At 52.6% G+C, this 17,593-nt stretch overlaps 1 protein-coding gene across 1 annotated transcript in view; it reads right to left on the bottom strand.

The window, feature by feature from the left end:
• The window catches only part of STEAP3 (STEAP3 metalloreductase), a 42,036-nt gene extending 25,126 nt beyond the window's left edge, over nt 1–16,910 (bottom strand). The window contains exon 1 of the mRNA XM_004031671.5: nt 16,752–16,910. The gene's annotated coding sequence lies outside the window, so the exon portion shown is untranslated. The remainder of the gene's footprint in view (nt 1–16,751) is intronic.
• Between the last annotated feature and the right edge of the window lie 683 nt (nt 16,911–17,593).

The raw sequence follows: 17,593 nt of genomic DNA, 5'->3' as shown, positions 1-17,593 counted from the left end.
CAGTTGGCCACATGACATCCACAGCCCCGTGGCCTCTTCTTCATGGACACCGATCACCTTTCAGACATGAGTGGCCAGGGCAGGCTGTGGCCACGGAGGGTTTGCTGTGAGGTCGGTATGGATTGAGGTGCTGGGGCCACTGGCAATCAGAGGCTGGCTGTGGCACCCTGCAGCCAGATGGATTGGGGGCGGCCTGCAGGCCAAGAACGGGGTGCCTCGCACGCCTCCCATGTGGGGACTGACTGAGCAAGGAGAGAGAAAATAACCCAGTTCTTGTCCTCAAGCAGCCCACAGTTATCTTCAATTTTTTTTAAATTTTTGTTTATTTATTTATTGAGATGGAGTCTCGCTCTGTCGCCAGCCTGGAGTGCAGTGGCGCGATCTCGACTCACTGCAACCTCTGCCTCCCAGGTTCAAGCAATTCTCTTGTCTCAGACTTCTGAGTCTGAGTAGCTGGGACTACAGGCGCATGCTATCATGTCCAGCTACTTATTTTCAATTAAAAAAAAATTTTTTTTATCTGGTCAGTAAAATTACATTTGGGGGCACATGTTCCTATTACTGCTCTATTTCTTTATAAGTAAAATACATTTAAAATGTACACTTATGCAGCAGTGCCCTATAACGTTGTATGTGGTATAAGTAATATGTAAACAAATGTAGGTGCAAGGGAGGCTCTGTATGTCCTCCCTGCTCCCAGGGAATGAGCCTTAAGAAGCCCCGAGGAAGTGCACACACACCCTGGAGACCTTTGCCCCATGGGAGGGCCAGGCAGTGGACTAAAGTGTTCAAGGTCTCCTGACAAGGGTACTGACTTCAGACAGCGGGGACTGGGAGGATTCCTGCAGGAGGTGGGCCTGAGCTGAACTTTGACGAATTGAGAGTGAGCCCAAGAAAAGCACTTCAGAAAGAGGGGCCTGCATTGAGCAAAGGGGGCCCAAGATAGCCCAGAGTGCAAGGACCCATCAACAGTGCATGTCCCTGGGTGAACGAGTATGTGCCCACAGCCAGCACCAGGGCTCAGCAAGCCACAAGTGAAAACATAAATTCTTGCACACAGCCTGGCCAACATGGTGATACCCCATCTCTACTAAAATACAAAAACTACCTGGGTGTGTTGGCACGTGCCTGTAATCCCAGCTACTCCGGAGGCTGAAGCAGGAGAATCGCTTGAACCTGGGAGGTGGAGGTTGCAGTGAGCCGAGATCGCGCCACTGCACTCCAGCCTGGGCGACAGAGTGAGACTCCGTCTCAAACAAACAAACAAAAACAAAAAAATTCTTGCACAGAACTCTTTTCTAGACTGAAAACGTGTAGAGAGGGAAAGAGGAAGGACCTGGATCTGGGGTCTACTCTGAGTATCTTCTCACTGGGAGGTACTGGACACGTCAGTCCTTTCTCTAACCTGTTTCATCAAGTGTAAAATGAAAATACCGATTTTCCCTCAATGGCATGAAGTAGTCAAGGGCCATATACACCTGGGGCATTGCTCTGTGGCTGGGATGTTTCTGGGAGTTCTTCCCCTGTGGTCTTTTTCTCATGTGCTCATTGTCCACCCCCGCCCCCACTTCCCTGAGCCTTGGGAGGGCAAGATTGCTGTGTGTTGTTCCACATGCACCCAGAACCCCACACCATGCCTGGCACACTGTAGAGGTTCTGTGCATCTCTCTGCCTGACTGCACACCCCACTGGAGCCTATGTAGCCTCTGGGGGCAGAAATCCTTCCAAAACACAGTACAAAATCAGATCCTCATCCAGCACCCCAGGGATCACCCCAATCTGCCTGGGGTTCATCTTCAGTTTTCACAGAGCCTTTGTGTAAGCTCTGCCTCTTCTCTCATCCTCAGGACTTTGTGGGTGCTGTCTGTCTGCCTGCTCACCTCTTAAAGCCCCCCAGGTCCTGCTAATTCGCTGCTGACGAAATCGAAAGAGCACAGCATCGAGAAAGTGCAAAGCCAACTCAGAATGGAGAAAAGTTTGGCAAATCATATAACTGATAAGGGGACCTGTTTCTAAATATCTGAAGAACTCTTACACCTCGGTATTAAAAAGACAAACAACCTACATAAACTGGGCAAAAGACTGGAAAAGACACTTCTCCAAAGAAGATATACAAATGCACATGAAAAGATGTTCAGCATCATTAGCCCTCAGGGAAATGCAAATGAAAACCACAATGAGATACCACTTCACACCCACTAGGATGGCTACAATGATATATTTTTTTAAAAGACACGGGGGATGTGGAGAAATCAGAACCCTCCTACACTGCTGCTGGGATTGTAAAATGGTGCAGGCACCGTGGAGAACAGCCTGGGAATTCTTCAAAACGTTAAACAGAGTTTCTATATGACCCAGCAACTCTACTACTAGCTATATATCCAAGAGAAGGAAGAATGTATATCCACACAAAAACATTTTCACCCATTATTCATAATACCCAAAAAGTGGAAACAATTCAAACGTCCATCATCTGAGGAATGGTTAAACAAAATGTGGCCTATCCATCCGGTGGATTAATATTCAGCCATAAAGAGAAACTAAGTATGCATCCAACAGGGGTGAACCTTGAAAGCATTAAGGGAAAGAAGCCAATTACAAAAGGCCAGACATTACATAATTACACTTATATAAATGTCTAGAATAAACAAATCAATAGAGACAGAAGGTAGATTAGTGGTGGCCAGAATGGGAGATTTGGAGAAAACGGGGAGTGACTCCTCACGGGTACACAGTTTCTTTTTGGGGTGATAGAAATATTCTACAATTGATTATAGTGATGATGATTACATAACTCTGAATACACTAAAAACTATTGAATTGTTTTATTTACTTTTTAAGTAACTTCATTGAGCTATACCTCACATTACCATGCAACTCACCATTTGAATGGGTGAATTGTGTGGTGATGTGAGGTGTAGCTCAATAAAGTTATTTGAAAAGTTGTTACTTAAAATAAAAAAGGAAATTGAGATATGGCAGACTGCTACTAGTGTGTGTAAACCAAGAGTAAACATGTTTTGGATGACAGCTTAAGCACGCTCCATGAGCCTATGTCATTGGATGGATTTTGTAACACCAATGTTGGTGGCTGCTGTGGTTTGGAGGTTTGTCCCCCAAAAACCTCATGTTGAAATATGATCTCCAATACTGGAGGTGCACCTAATAAGAGGTGTTTGGGTCATGGGGGTGGATTCCCTCCCTGGCTGGGGGGAGGGCAGAGGAGCAAGTAAGTTCCCTGTTAGTTCTCACTGTATTAGTTTCCTCGAGAGCAGCTTGTTAAAAAGAGCCTGCCACCTCCCTACCCTCTCTCTCTCTCTTACTTCCTCTCTCCCCAGGTGATCTCTGCACACATGGTGCACATGAGGAAATGGGGCTCAGGAAGGTGAAGTGACTTGCCCAGGCCACCAGCTAGCAAGTGGTCAGGTGGGATATGAATCCACTCCTCTGCTGGGCCCTTGCTGGCTGACCTTGCAGGTTACTAAGGTGACTGATCCTGAATAAATCCAGAGCATTCAAATGTTTGTCTTCCTTTTGAAAAAAACCTTTTCTCTTTACAAATTCCCCAGCCTCAGGTATTCCTTTATAGCAACACAAAGACCACACTAGCACAGTGGCTCTGCAACCTTCTGAAGTTATGTCCTATTTGTTTTCCACATAATTGAGGTTCCTAAGCCCCGTGACCTCTGGACAAGTGAGGCTTCTATAATCAGTACCATTACCTGCTGTTGTTGTAAAAATGGTGCCTTGGGCTAAACTGTCCTCTTGGCCTTTGCTCACACAGCTACTTCTCTGCCATCCATGCAAGCCATTCCAGGGCCCAGGGGATGATGTGTGTGTGCCAAGTGCTGGGGTCTGAGGTCCACCCCACCAGCTCCCAGGTCAGTGAACAGGGCAGATGTGTTCCAGGGGGAGTGGGGGAGGCACCGTCTGCTGCTCACCCACATGGCTGAGGGTTTATAGAAGGATGTGCAGGTGGAAACATGCACACAGCTGCACATCTGCTAAATGGGGCATTAGTCCCTCTTCCTCCTAAAGTCATCCCTTCCCTAACCAGGCAGAAGATCATTTCAGCCCCTGGGATTCTCTAAATAACACAGCTGAAGCCACAGTTGGTCACTGAGAGCTTCCCTAGCCAGGCCAGGCCACTCCCCGCAATGCAGCCAACAGGACACGGGCTCAGCAAAACGTCAGAACACTCTGGATTTATTCAGGATCAGTCACCTTAGTAAACTGTAAGGTCAGCCAGCAAGGGCCCAGCAGAGGGATGGATTTTCATATCCCACCAGACCACTTGTTAGCTGGTGGCCCGGCCAAGTCACTTCACCTTCCTGAGCCCCATTTCCTCATCTGCACTATGGGCTGATGTTCCTCACCTTAATGAGGTGTAGCAAGGATTATATGAGACAAACAAAGTGCTATGCTCTGGGCCTGTTAAATTTACTCATTTTTAATTTTATTCCTCTCTAGGATATTTTGTAAATCTTTTTGTCTGGGTAAAGCAGAAATAGATGCACCCAAATCAATACACGGTGTTCTCTGCCTAATGGAAAAATTTACTTTAAAATCTTCTAAAAATGTGCTCTAAGATAATGGCCTGGAGGTACATGCCCATTTCTCCCCAAGACAATTGGAGGAAAAGACCTGCTACTATTTGGGACTTGGGAGTGGGAAGAAGAAGGGGGAAGAGCAGAGCAGAAGATCTGGGGTGGAGGGAAGAGTAGGAGGGCCTGCTGCTCAGGGCCACAGCCCTGGTGGCTGGGCACTGGGGCACTGGGGTCGGCACTGGGCTCCTTGAGCCCTCTAGGGGATGCTGGTCCCAACATCTGGTTCCCTGCCGAGGACAGTCATGCCACTGGGGTCTCCAGGCCACTTACCCTTGCAAGGATCAAGCCTATACCAACTGCTCCTCTGCCTCCATGGCCCTCCAGAGCAATATGTCTCACTGGACAGTACTGTTTTCTTTCCTGTCTACCTTCTCCCCCACTCCAAGCTCCTCAAGGTGAGAACTAAGTAAAACTCCCTTTTGCAAACCCCAGCACTTAGGACACATCAGGTCAAACTTGAGCTGCATCAGGGTCACCTGGAGGACTGATGAAAACATATTGCTGGGCTCCACATCCAGAATTGCTGGTGCTGCTGGTGTGGGGACCACACTTTGAAAACCACTGCAGTAGCTGCTCAGGAAAGGGCTGTGGACGGGGTCAATGAACTAACCACTCACTTGCATGCAAGAGCAACTCAGTTTTGACTTTTTTTCCCTGGGTCTTTACAGTTGGCCCAGCTCCCAGCCCACTTGGTCCAGAAAGGCCTCCCTGCTCACGGGGGCTTCGAGCATCCATGCTGTCTCTGAGCTCCTCTAGGTCTTGAGGGTCACATGTATATGCTCTGCCCCTACATACCCCTTGGCTGCCCAGAGCTGGGTCTCTCAGGTGAGAAGAAGGCAATCAGAGTCATTGTGGCATTGTTAGCTGAGTCAATAAAACAAACCCCATGGGGCCCACTCCCTGGCTACATGTGGGTCATTAGGCCCACTGCAGGCTGGGGAGAGGAGCAGTTCTAGGGGACCATGAAGATCTTGGGGATCCAGGAGCCCCCTAACACCCTGACTGGGAGGATATTCCCAGAGGACAGAGTTTCCTGGCTGACCAAGAATCCAGATGGCCTGCCTGCCATCCAGGAATCTCTCACTAGCATGCTTTGACAGCCCAGTCTGGGAGAACTGCTCACTGGGACAGTTCATTACTACCCATCGCCAGCGTATGGGAAGGATGATGGTCAGTGCTGGTTGGGAAGGGGAAGAGGAAAGCCCAACAGTCAGCACCAAGGCCAGGGGCTTGAAGCAGCGGAGGGGGGTGGGGCATGCTCAAGCCCTAGGGTCCCTATGCTGCACAACTTCAGGAGGTGCCATTTACATAGTAATCCCTGTGGAGAGTGCCCTCTGGAGGTGTGCAGTGCACAGCCTGTGCAGTTCTATGCAATAGTCCATCCTGCCAAACCTCCTCTGAGAAATTCTCTTATTCGTTATTCCCAGAGTACCTGCTGTGTACCCAGCATGAAGCAAGGCGCCGGGGCCATGCAGGTGGCCAAAGATGACCTGCCCTCTTAAGGCTCTTAGAAGAAAGGCCAGCTACACAATGCAGGAAGAAGCAAAGTGCTGGAATGAGGGGATGACCGGGCGCTATGGAGCCAGAGAGGAGGGCTTTAGTTTGCCCAGGGAGGCCGGGGAGCTGGCTTGTGGGGGCAGCCAGCTCCCTACGGGCCGGTTAATCCAGCCAGGTTGGAGGCCATCAGGCAGTGGCAGCTGAATCTGCAGCCTCAGCGTCTGGAGCTGGGTGGTTTCTTGCTTTCCAGGGAGACCTGGAGCTGCACAAACACTGGGACTGGTGGGTCTTGTGGGCTGTGGCTGCCCCCACCCCTCCCCTTGTTATGGCACAGGATTTGCTGAATCAAGGATGGGCCTCATCCCTGCTCCTGGGCAGGGCGAGCCGTGGGGTTAAGGAAAGGGCAGAGTTAGCCAAGACACACAGAGGCAGCTCAGCATGTCTGCCATGGAGCTCGGCCTGCCTCACATCACCTGATTTTTGGGCTTAGGGATGCATGCCTTATCCTGGTTTGCCCAGCTGCTGCCTTTTTCTGGAAGCCTCTGAGGGGCCCTCCCTTGCCCCTCAGTGGCCTCTTTCTTTGGATTCCCAGGGATACTGGAAATCGGCCTCCACCCTCTAACCGGTCTGCATGGGAAGAGTCATGCAGCCACTTCCCAACCACCTGCCATGGGCCAGCTCCAACTTTTGCAAGAGCTCTGACTTTTGCAACAGCTTTGATGTTCGCCAGGGTCCCAAAAGCTCAAAAGTCTGGTCCAGGCAGCCCGGGAGCAGCTCCTGGCCTCCACCTGGGCCTAGGACAGGGAGGACTTCACGCTCTGGGACTAACTCTGCACTTTTTGTCACATTAACATTGGCTGCACACACTGGTTCTCTTGTCTGTCACCTCATTGGATGGGGGCCAATAAAAAACTCATTTCTGTGCCTCTAACACCTACCGGGGCCTAGCACACAGTAAGTGCTCCATACATTTTTGTGGTTTGAATGATTTAAGGACTAGATTCTAAGGGGAGTATTTGTGAGTTGGGAGGGGAGTATTTGTGAGTCATAGCTGTTCTCCCCAGAACCTAGCTGGGGCTCTCTTGTACTCAGTGGTGATGAAATAATAATTCTATGAGTTTCTAATCCCTTCTGCAGCTTGGTGACATTGTTAGACCTGGCCAAGCATTTCGCTGTTTGATAAACTTAGTAACACTGAGGACTTATGCAAAGATGAATTTAAACACTGGAAATAAATATTAACAAAGAGACTGCTGCAGATCTGGTCAAAGTGAAAATCAAACACCAGATCTAAGGTGCATTGAGGTGCAGCCTGGTATGGGGGTACTCATGGAAGGAGGCTTCAGGGATGCTGAGTCAATGGCTTCAGGGTTTTTGGAGGCTCCTGGGCCAGGGCATGGCAACCATTTGGAGGGGTCTGCCCAGTCTCCATTAGGTGGGGGTGTCAGGGCAGGTGAGGCCCAGCTGCTGCCATTGGCAGATGTGCTGTCTCCTTGGCCCTTCCAAACCTGGGTCTGCCTGATCTATGTCTCTGGCCACTTCCCACCCAGAGCTCTTGCTTGCTTTCTGCTTAGGTTATAGGCTTAATCTTTTTGCCTGGGAAGTGCCTTCCTCACAAGTAGCAAAATTCAACAGGAAGGCCCAGTGCCCTTACAAGGCAGAATTAATTTCCCTGCCTCTGGCCCCTTGGCTCTGCAGCACAGGTAACAGGATGCAACTAGCATACGGTGGTGTGTACTTTCCCTTAGAGGTCCCAGTGGTAGGTGGTGGGGGGCCCTACTCCCCACCATCTCGGTCACCCCTCCCCACATGCTAATGTTAGTATTAAAACTAACACCCTTGGATATGAACAATCTACATCTCCCAGTCAGGTAAAGTGAATAACAGCTTTTGCAAAGTCTTTCCCATTTTATGGCTCTGAAATTTACAATATAAGTCAAAAGCAGGGCACATTTTATGCAAATAAGAAGTTTTCAGGGAAGTCCCCCACCCTGTGACTGCCCCATGTAGAAACTCCGGGCCTCCCCTACAGCATGAATTCCGTCTTCCCCAACAGAGAGGAGTTGGGCAGGCACATCCCAGCACCTAACAAATGCCTGGCATGGGCACAGCTGCAATAACCAGGAGTCAAATGCAGAGAAGTGCCAGCGAGGCGAAGTCGGGGATCGTGCCTGCCTCGGGCACAGGGTTTGACCTGCAGAAGGCTATAATTCCTTCTACTTTGCAGAAGAGAAAACTGAGGCCCAGTCAGGTTAAAGGTCCTCCTCTGGGCCCCGAGTTGGCTCTTGCCTGCCCCGGATCCACTGTGCCCTGGGCCCATCCAGTCCCTGCATTCAAGCTGCCTCTGGGGTGGGGAGGGTCTGCGGCTCATTGCTCAGGATGTGAGTAACGGCCAGTCACCCAGTCAGCACCAGACTCTGGTGTCTTCTGCTTTCCTCTGCTTCAGTTTTCTGTCTCCTCACTGAGCTGCTCCAACTCATACTTTCCAGCCCCTCATTCTCAGGCGGTTTCTGCAAATCCAGGGCTGCCCCCTATCCCAGAACCCCTAGGCTTCATTCTTACTGGGCCTGGGGTCCAGGAAGCCCCACCTGATCCCAGGTCCCTTTTGCTATCCCACCCCTAGCCTCCCACAGCTGACCTGAGGGCAGAGAGGCCAGAGGATGCCAGTCTCAAATCATGGTTTAAAAGCTCGCTTATAGCCACAGACATCTAATTGGTATATTTCCATTTTCTCTGTGGGCATTTTCCCTTTCTGATGGACTCTTACAAACATTTTACTGTTATATTTCTTGTAATACTGCCTGGAATCATTATTTAGACATCATTAAAAAATTATTATATTTTTAAAAGGAAGGCTGAGAAGTTCCTACAAAAGAGAATACAGAAAACTCAAGCACACTTGAGCCAATCCCCACAGAAATACACATGCGCGCAAGTTTCGTCTGATGGAAAAGAGTTTATCATCACACCACTTTGCAAAATAAAAGTGAATGAATAATTTAGAGAGCTTTTTACAAACATCTAGATTTTCGAATCATTCTAGAAAAATCTGGTTCAATTACTTGCAGCAGCAGTTCCATGCTAAACCAATGCAGAAATGGTTACCAATAAGAAAAATTTACAATTCCCAATGGGCCTGCAATCCACAGAAATGCATCATAAACATTAACATCCTTAAACACACACACACACACACACACACACACACACGCAACTGTGTGTGATAAATCCTTGAAACCCTGAAATTTAAAAGCCTCCTGACTTAATAACCTGGACTCCCTTTCCTCCAAAGGGGGCCATGAAAACGTGCAGCTGATACATATTTCCCATTTTATACTACACTTTTTGCAGCCTGTTCCAAGGCAGTACAGATCTCTGGGAAGTGTCGAGTTCCTCGGACCTCCTGGAGATTCAAGGGGCACCCTCCAGCAGGGCAGGGGTCAGGTGGTGAGGGAGCTGGTGGGAGGGGTTTGCACACGACCCATGCCCCCTTGGATCTGCGTCCTAGCCAGACTTACCAACAGCAGGCTGGTGCGACATCCGGCTGACGTGAGGGTCTGAGGCTCTCGGGTCACTCGACAGCCTCACCATGAGGTGAGCCACCCTTTCTGGCTCAGTCTCCAACCAGGACAGCCTGGCTTTGGTTCTGACTCTTGGTTTCTCAGGAGGCGAGGGGCCTGCCAGGGGCTTGCACAGCCAGCTGCCTCCCCCAGCCTGCACGCCAGCTCTTGGCCACAGGGACTGGACCAGGAGTGGTGACTGATGCTTGGTTGGAGAGTGCACTGAGAGAGCGCAGCTCTGGCCTGCTGCTTCCTGCTCCGGGAGGAAACCTCACGGGTGATAATTAGTGGCTCAGACTCAAGTCTCTTTGCTACAGGAACTGAGGTGGGACGACCAGTAGAACCCAGGATGCATAAAATGAATAAATGTCATCTAACGCGCGCACACACACGTGAGCGAGAGAGAGAAAGGGAGAGAGGCGTTTACTCTTCGGGATACAAAGGCAAACATAATGGCTGCAGAAAGTGGCAATTTATCAATTTCTGTGGGGGAAATTTATTGCAGTCACCATGGCTGCCACTGGCTTAGTGATAATGCTTTCAGCATTTGGTGCCCACAAAGGCTTCATTGTCATCTTTACTTGCTTGTCAGTGCTCACAGTGGGGAGAAAGACAGACAGACAGACAGACAGACCCACAAACAGATGACAGCACTTGTCTCCAGGGCAAAGCATGGACGGGGGCTGAAGAAGACACAGGCATGTTTCTGCTGGCTGGGGATGGCTTTTCAGTGGACCTTGGAGGCCACTTCGGCAGCCCAAAGGAGGCTGGAGGTTTGGAAGCTTTTGCGTTGTTGAAGTGAATTATGTGCAAGCCCATTCTTAGGGATAAGTGTATTCTATTGTTTTCAACTTGTTTGGAATCTAGCGATCTTGGAATAGGGCACATCTAAGTATCCCGGGCATCTTTATCTCAAGCCCACGTGCAGAACCTGTTTATCAGATCCCCAAGCATGTGATAAACAGGTTCTGGGCAGGTTTCCCCTATCATCACCAAACACCAAGCCAAGGCCTCATTGTTCTCTGACTGCTGTGGCCCCCTGGGTCTCCTCTCTCCTACTGGAGTGAAAGCTCCTGTGGGCAGGGCTAGATTCCTGAATCTCCGAGGAGTCTAACACAGGCCGGTAGGCAGGGACTGACTTCCACTACCCCTCCTTCCAGTCCCTGCCCACTCCACCCCCCCCCCCCCCCCCCACAGCCAATGGCATTCTTTCCATCTCAAATCTGACAACCTCCTGGCCCATCCCAATCCCCCTTCCTTGAAGATCCAGCCCAAGGCCTTGGGCACTTAAGGCACCTGCCATCTTCCCCCAATGCCCACCCCTGACAATCTCTCCCGGGTTTGAATTCAGAGAGGCAGCTGTGTTAGTTGAGGGACCTAGCTGGACAGAGCTGTGTGTGAATTCCGGTCCAGCCACGTGCTAGCTGTGTGATGTTGGGCAGGTTGCTTTCCCTCTCTGTCCTGATGATTAAACAGTGAATATGAAACCCCTAAACACATGTCTTCCTTAGGACTGCTCTTGTGTGCACCTTTCCTTGCTCTGCTGCAGCCACTCACTGCACGTGGCCCCTCTGCCACTCTGGGTGCTCTATGGTCAGCTGAGGGAGGGACCTATGTGCCCTCCACCCCTGCACATCCTCACAGCCCCTCACATCGCTCTCTGCTTAGGTGAACTAATATACAAAAATTAGCTGGGTGTGGTGGAGCACACCTGTAATCCCAGCTGCTCGGGAGGCTGAGGCAGGAGAATTGCTTGAAATTGGGAGGCAGAGGTTGCAGTGAGCCGAGATGGCACCACTGTACTCCAGCCTAGGTGGACACCTGTTGAGCCAGCAGGTGTCAGGCAGTGCTTTCAAATATTCGTGAACACCAGAATCGCCCGGGCAGTTTAAGCGGGTGGGTTTCTGGGCAGCCCCAGGCCCAGAGTCTCTAGTTCAGTGTTGGTGTGGGGTGGATAGGACTCTATTTTCCTGTCAAAGCTGCTGGGGGGTCTCCAGATCTCTTTGGAGAAGCTGCACTGTGAGGAAACCGCACCTGAGGAAAGCAAACCTTTCTGTTGCTTTTGAGAGTACAGGAGCTGGAGAGTACGCATTCCTGGAGGGCTCCAGGTCAGCTGTGACAGCTGCCCCCTGGGGTTCTCACTGAGACCTTGGCTCTACCCTGAGCTCCCTCAGCCTTGGGACTTCCCCTCCTCTCAGCACCCTCCACAGAGCCACGCCAGATGTTAAAGGTCATGGGAGGGTAAGCGGCAGCCCCACTGGAACTCACACCAGCACAGGTGACACAAGGTTTCCAACCTCCAGCCTTCAGATCTGGGAACACCAGGAGGGCAGGGCTTTCCCAGATGCCTGCCCCTCTACCCACCCATCACCCTGATTTCTGGCTGCTGGGCCCAGCACTGTCTTGCTTCCTTCCCTTCCAGTTCCAGACACCACCTTCTTTCTGGCCAGTCCAGAGACATCTCCAAGGGCCAGAGGGTCATCTCCAGAGGGCCTGGTGTCACTTCCCACAGCTGCTCTGGCCTTACACCCAGGTTGGGGCGATATGATGGACAGTGGTGGGTACCCTCAAACTCCACTGCATTCAGCTACCGACCCATGTGCAGGCCTGGGCAGTCACCCAGAAAGCCCCCCTGGATGCCAGCAAGCCCACTGTGGCAATGGGCAGGCCAGAGCTCACCTCGAGGGTCCAGCTCACAGCCACTGTATCCTCTAGCTGTGCACCCAGAGTTCACCTTCAGAGAGACCCTTGCCCTGACTGGGGGTATACTGTTACCCTCTCAAGCCCACCAGGAAAATCACGCACCACTCCCCACAGCCTACTGGCCACCCCACCAGTCGGATGCTTGTAGAAATGGGAAGCAGCCGGGTGTGGTGACTCACACCTGTAATCCCAGCACTTCGGGAGGCCGAGGCAGGTGGATCACCTGAGGTCAGGAGTTCAAAACCAGCCTGGCCAACATGGCAAAACCCCGTCTCTACTAATAATACAAAAATTAGCTGGGTGTGGTGGAGCACACCTGTAATCCCAGCTGCTCAGGGGGCTGAGGCAGGAGAGTTGCTTGAAACCGGGAGGCAGAGGTTGCAGTGAGCCAAGATGGCACCACTGCACTCCAGCCTAGGTGACAGAGCGAGATTCTGTCTCCAAAAAATAAATAAATAAATAAATAAATAAATAAATAAATAAATAAATACAAGAAATGGGAAGCTTGTTCCCTCACAGACCCCGGCATGCTGGCTTTGGGAGCCCTGCTGTCTACACATGAACCAAGACAGCTGACACCACCAAATAAAGCTTAGTGGGCCCATTCACCAACCCCAAATCTCTTTACATGTACTGAAGTCGGCTTTATAATCTTGGGGCAGTGTTTTTTGTACGTGTTTAATAACAAGGCTTAAACATGTGATCTTTGCTGAACTCCCACCTGGCTCTCATTAAGCAGCAGGCGGAGATGGAGTAAGTCACAGCCTGATTGCGGAACAATCAGTGCTCACTTGTTGCCCACGCTGCCTGGTAACTGTGGGCATGCAGAAGACAGACTGACCGGGAAGAGTTGAGTATCGAACAATTCTCCAGTGACAGTGTTCTTACAGTGCTGAAGCAATGAACGCCTGGCCCATTCAGTGCAGTGCTCACGAGACCAGGCCACACCTGAAGAGGAACACACTCTGCCCCTGGGTTGAAGTGACAACGCAAGAGTTTCTGATCCACAAGCAGTCGCCCATCAGCCCTGATGGCAGGCACAGTGGTTGATCCCTCCAGCTCAGTGGGTGAGGGGAGGGGGTGTCTCTGGTTTTGCATCCTTGCTCACTCACACGAGCTATAGGTCCTGAGCCTTACTGCCACCGTGTCTCCTCACTCAGATTCGCAAGTACGCAGAGGGCATGGGTGTTTGTGGGGTGGTTAATGACAACAACACTCATCCTGCCAGAAGTGGGACTCAGCTGGTCTTAGAGTGCCTGGCTCAAAGTTAGTGCTCAGTAAGTGTTTGTTGAATGAATAACCGATGAGGCAGAATTTGGACAGGAGAATGTGGCAGTTAGTTAGTGGCTAGGAGTCTCAGGTTAGGGGTGGAAAAAAAGAGGTTGGGGTCCATATGTAGTTGGAAAGTCACACGGTTGGGAGAATAACATCGTCGACCTCCTAAGAGTCTCCAGGTACAGATGAGCTCCTGTAGATAAAGTGTTTGGCCCGGATGCTGGCACATGGGAGGCTGAATGTCAGTGATGAGGACTGGCATTTCAGGCAGGATGGTGGTGGTGTGTGGCATGCCAAGGATGTGACGGTTGGAGCACACAGAGGCCCGGGACCCGTGGGAGGCTGTGTTGGACAGGTGGGTGGACCCAGCTGCAGGAGACAGATGGGAGGAAGAGGGACTTCTGTAGCCTAATGTTTGAAGACCATCTAGTCTCCAACCCCGATCCCTGCCCCTCTCCTCTCCAAGTTCTGTAATCTCCACAGCCTCTCAAATTGGGATGGTTTGGCAGAGGTGGGGTAGGAGCGGAAAAAAGCACACACCCTTCCAACTCCTACAGGGAGGAAAGGCACCAACTTGGCCTTAGGTTTTAATAACTACTTAAACTGGTAAACATCCTCATTTTAAATCAAGAGGCAACTCCCTGGTCTAGATGCTAGAAAGCAGTTTCATAGTGCTCAACCTGCTCAGCTCAGGAAGACCTGGCCACTACGCACCGTGGGTGGACAGGAAAGAGTGGATCCAGCCTCAGCTGGAAGACCAGAGAGCCCGACTCCCCAAATGACCTGCTTCCTTCCCCTGCCCCAGCCTGCCTGAATCTCACCCCAGCCCTCTCAGTTGTTCATTTGCATCTGGACAGGGAATGTAGCAGACAGCGTAGACCGCCAGGCTGGGAGGCATCAGCTGAGACTGAGCTGGGAACCCTGGGACTTGGAGCCAAGGCCAGCTCTGCCACAGAGCACGGAACCTGGAGGCCACTCTCTAGGCCTCAGTTACCTTCTCTAGGAAAGCTAGTGGTTCGGTCTACAAGAGCACTAGGCCTGGAAGGCCCCTCACTGGTTAACTCACAAACCTGAGGTGAAGAAGGAGGGATCCGATATTTACTGCACTCCTAAAACTCAGCACTTCACACACTTAGTCCCCCAAATAGGTATACTTGTTTTATGAGGATATCCTGTTTGAAGCCCTTGGCAAGGTTTTGCAAATGAACAGAGGTTCAGAGAGCTGAGGGCTTCATGTTATGGGGTAAGGAGCTGAGATTTGGACTCGTCCATCTGACTCCAAAGCCAGACTATTCCCAACACTCAGCCAGCGACCTTTTCCCCACCCAGCTCTCAGGTGTGCGCCTTTGGACTTCACTCAAGGACTTTCACTTTTTAACCACCTGAAGCCCTGCCCAGCACCCTGGTCTCTGATAAGTCCAAGAAGGGAAGGGCTGTGGGCCAAGGATAGGAGATATGAATGGGAGAGGAATCTACCTGTTTGACATCTCTAGGCTGGAGAGGGAACATGTGTGATCCCACCTTGACCTGGCCTGGTCCTGGGGACCTCAGCAAACCTGGGGCAGGGTGTTCAACCCCCAGGTGGACAAGTGGCCCAGCCTGAGCTCCCTGCTGGCTCTGAGGCCAGCATTAGACTGTGTCAGTTCCATACCTGCTGCCGGATTGCCTGGCTGAGGCCACCTGCTCCATTTAAGCCCCCTTCAGGACACTAGTGACACCATCTACCCCACCCCGCCCACTTACTCATTAGACATTGACTAAGCACCTGCTCCTTGCCAGCCCCTCTGCAGGCCACCAGGGACAGAGATGAGTAAGACACAGTCTGGGTCCTCCAGGTGCTCCTAGCTGATTCAGTCAGCTTCGGATGGGACTTGGGGATCTATATTTTTAACAAGCCTTGCAGGTGACTGAGAGGACACACCCAGGTGAGACCCTTTGGTTTTGTGGACCTTCTGGCTCTCAGCACTGTATTCTTAGGGCTGCCAGAATCCTCTTGAGGACACAGCCTGCTTCGCCCCAGTGGTAGGTTCCTCTGGGCTCCAAGTCAGATAACTCTGGGTTCAAATTCTACTTCTGCAACTTCCTAGCTGTGTATCCTTGCAAAATATGTGGACTCTCTGAGGCTGTTTCCCCATTTTTAACAAGAGATAATGGTGCCTTCCTGTTGTGAGGATTAACTGGGATATTGTGCACGAAGCCCTTAGCAAGATGCCTGACACACATAAATGGGAATATCTGCTGTTAATTATATTATGGCTGCACTTTGATGGACAGAAATACCTCCCTGGGGGTATTTCCAGAATCCCCACTTCTGGAGCCCATCTCTGAGGTGGCCCTGGATATTTGGGAGGCCTCTCCGTGCCCTCCGCCAGGGCTCCAGCGGGACCTTCCTGCTTCTCCCCACGGATCCGGCTTTCTGGTCCCCAGACGGCATATTATCTGGGCACACCCTCCCCTTCATTTACCCAGAGTGACCAAAGTTTCAACCACACCTCTCCCGGCAGCCTGTCCCCAAGCGTTGCCGGGCAGGAGGGGGAACTTTGCCAGGCAAGGGCTCCGCGGGCAGAGGCGGGCGCTGGTGAGGCCAGCCTCCGCCTGGGGACCAAGGTCGGGCCCCCCTGCCCAGCCCCTGCACCCGCCCCTGCCCCTGCCCTGTTCCGCTGCGAAGGGACTGGGAGGTCTGGCGAGGAAGAGCCTGGAAGATCCCGCTCACAGCTACCAGCCCTCCTTTGGGACCGCTGGCCAGAGCCCCAGCCGTGGGGCACACGGGACCTGTGGACTCAGCCGGGGTCATCCGGAGGGGCGCCCACATCTGCACCCGGGGCTCCAGAGCCTGCTCCCCGCCACTGTCGCCGCCGGCCCTGCCTAACCCGCGCGGCGCAAGCGGCTTCCACGCCTAGGGAAGGAAGGCACACGGGGTGGGGGCCCCGGAACCCGGTTTCTCTGCCGCCGGGCGCACGTGGCTCGGTCCCAGGGGACAGAAGTCGCCTCCAGACGTGTGGCGGCACCCGAGGTCCGCGCAGCGATGGCGCAGGGTGCAACCGGGCGGGCGTCTCGGGGACCGGGCGCAGCACGCAGCCCCGCGGAGACCGGGGGAGGGTTCACTCACCTCTGCGGCCCGCCGCTCGGAGCAACCGCGGCAGCTGAAGGTCCGCGGCGAAGGCGGTGGCTCGGCCCGAGGCTCCTCCTCTCCCGCGCCCCACCCGCCCGGGAGGGCCGGACCTGCAGGGGAGGTGGCCGCCCTCCAGCCCGCCGCAGCTTATCCGGCTCGGCCACCTCCCCCGGGGCCGCAATCAGGAGCCGCCGGGTCCTCGCTCCCCGCCCAGCCCTGCAGCCCCGGCAGCGGTGGCAGCGTCCAACCACCCTCCTCCCCTGGCCCCAGGCGGGAGGTCGCCAGCCGGCTCCAGCACTTCCTCATTTGCAGTGCCCGGCACACGGCTGAAGTGAGCAGAACTCCGGGACCTCCTCTTAACCCGGCCACGGAGGGCACCGAGGCCAGGGTGACCTCTAGGCCCCCCTCTCTTAACCTGAGGAGCACCTCGAATCCTTGTCCATTTTATACCCGAGGCCAAGTGGCAGCCATGGTTGCAGGTGGGAAGAGACCAGGGCGCCAGGTTGGGTCCGGATCCCTTCCCTCTCAACAAGGTTGCACCAAGGCCTTTGTGGTCCCCCCCAATCTCTGTCCCTTGTCCACCCTTAGGGCAGACTTTTGACTCTTCCCAGCAGTCCTCAGGTTCCAAGACCGGTGGGATGGCGGGTACCTTTCTCCCGGAGCTGCCTCCCTGTCTAGGCCTTCTGGGCTCTGAAACCCTACCCGTCCCCCCTTCTCCCTGGGGCACTGCCCGCTGCCCTCCGCACTTCCAATGCCGATGGCTTCACAGCACTGCAGTGAAGCAGGGCGTAAGTAACGTAAGGCTGTCTGTGGGCACCTCTCTAGAGGTGTGCGCCCTG

This window comes from Gorilla gorilla, chromosome 11 (assembly GCF_029281585.2).
Source record: "Gorilla gorilla gorilla isolate KB3781 chromosome 11, NHGRI_mGorGor1-v2.1_pri, whole genome shotgun sequence".
Lineage (NCBI taxonomy): Eukaryota > Metazoa > Chordata > Mammalia > Primates > Hominidae > Gorilla > Gorilla gorilla.
Note: the sequence above shows the minus strand (reverse complement) of the source record. Positions and strands in the feature narration are given on the sequence as shown.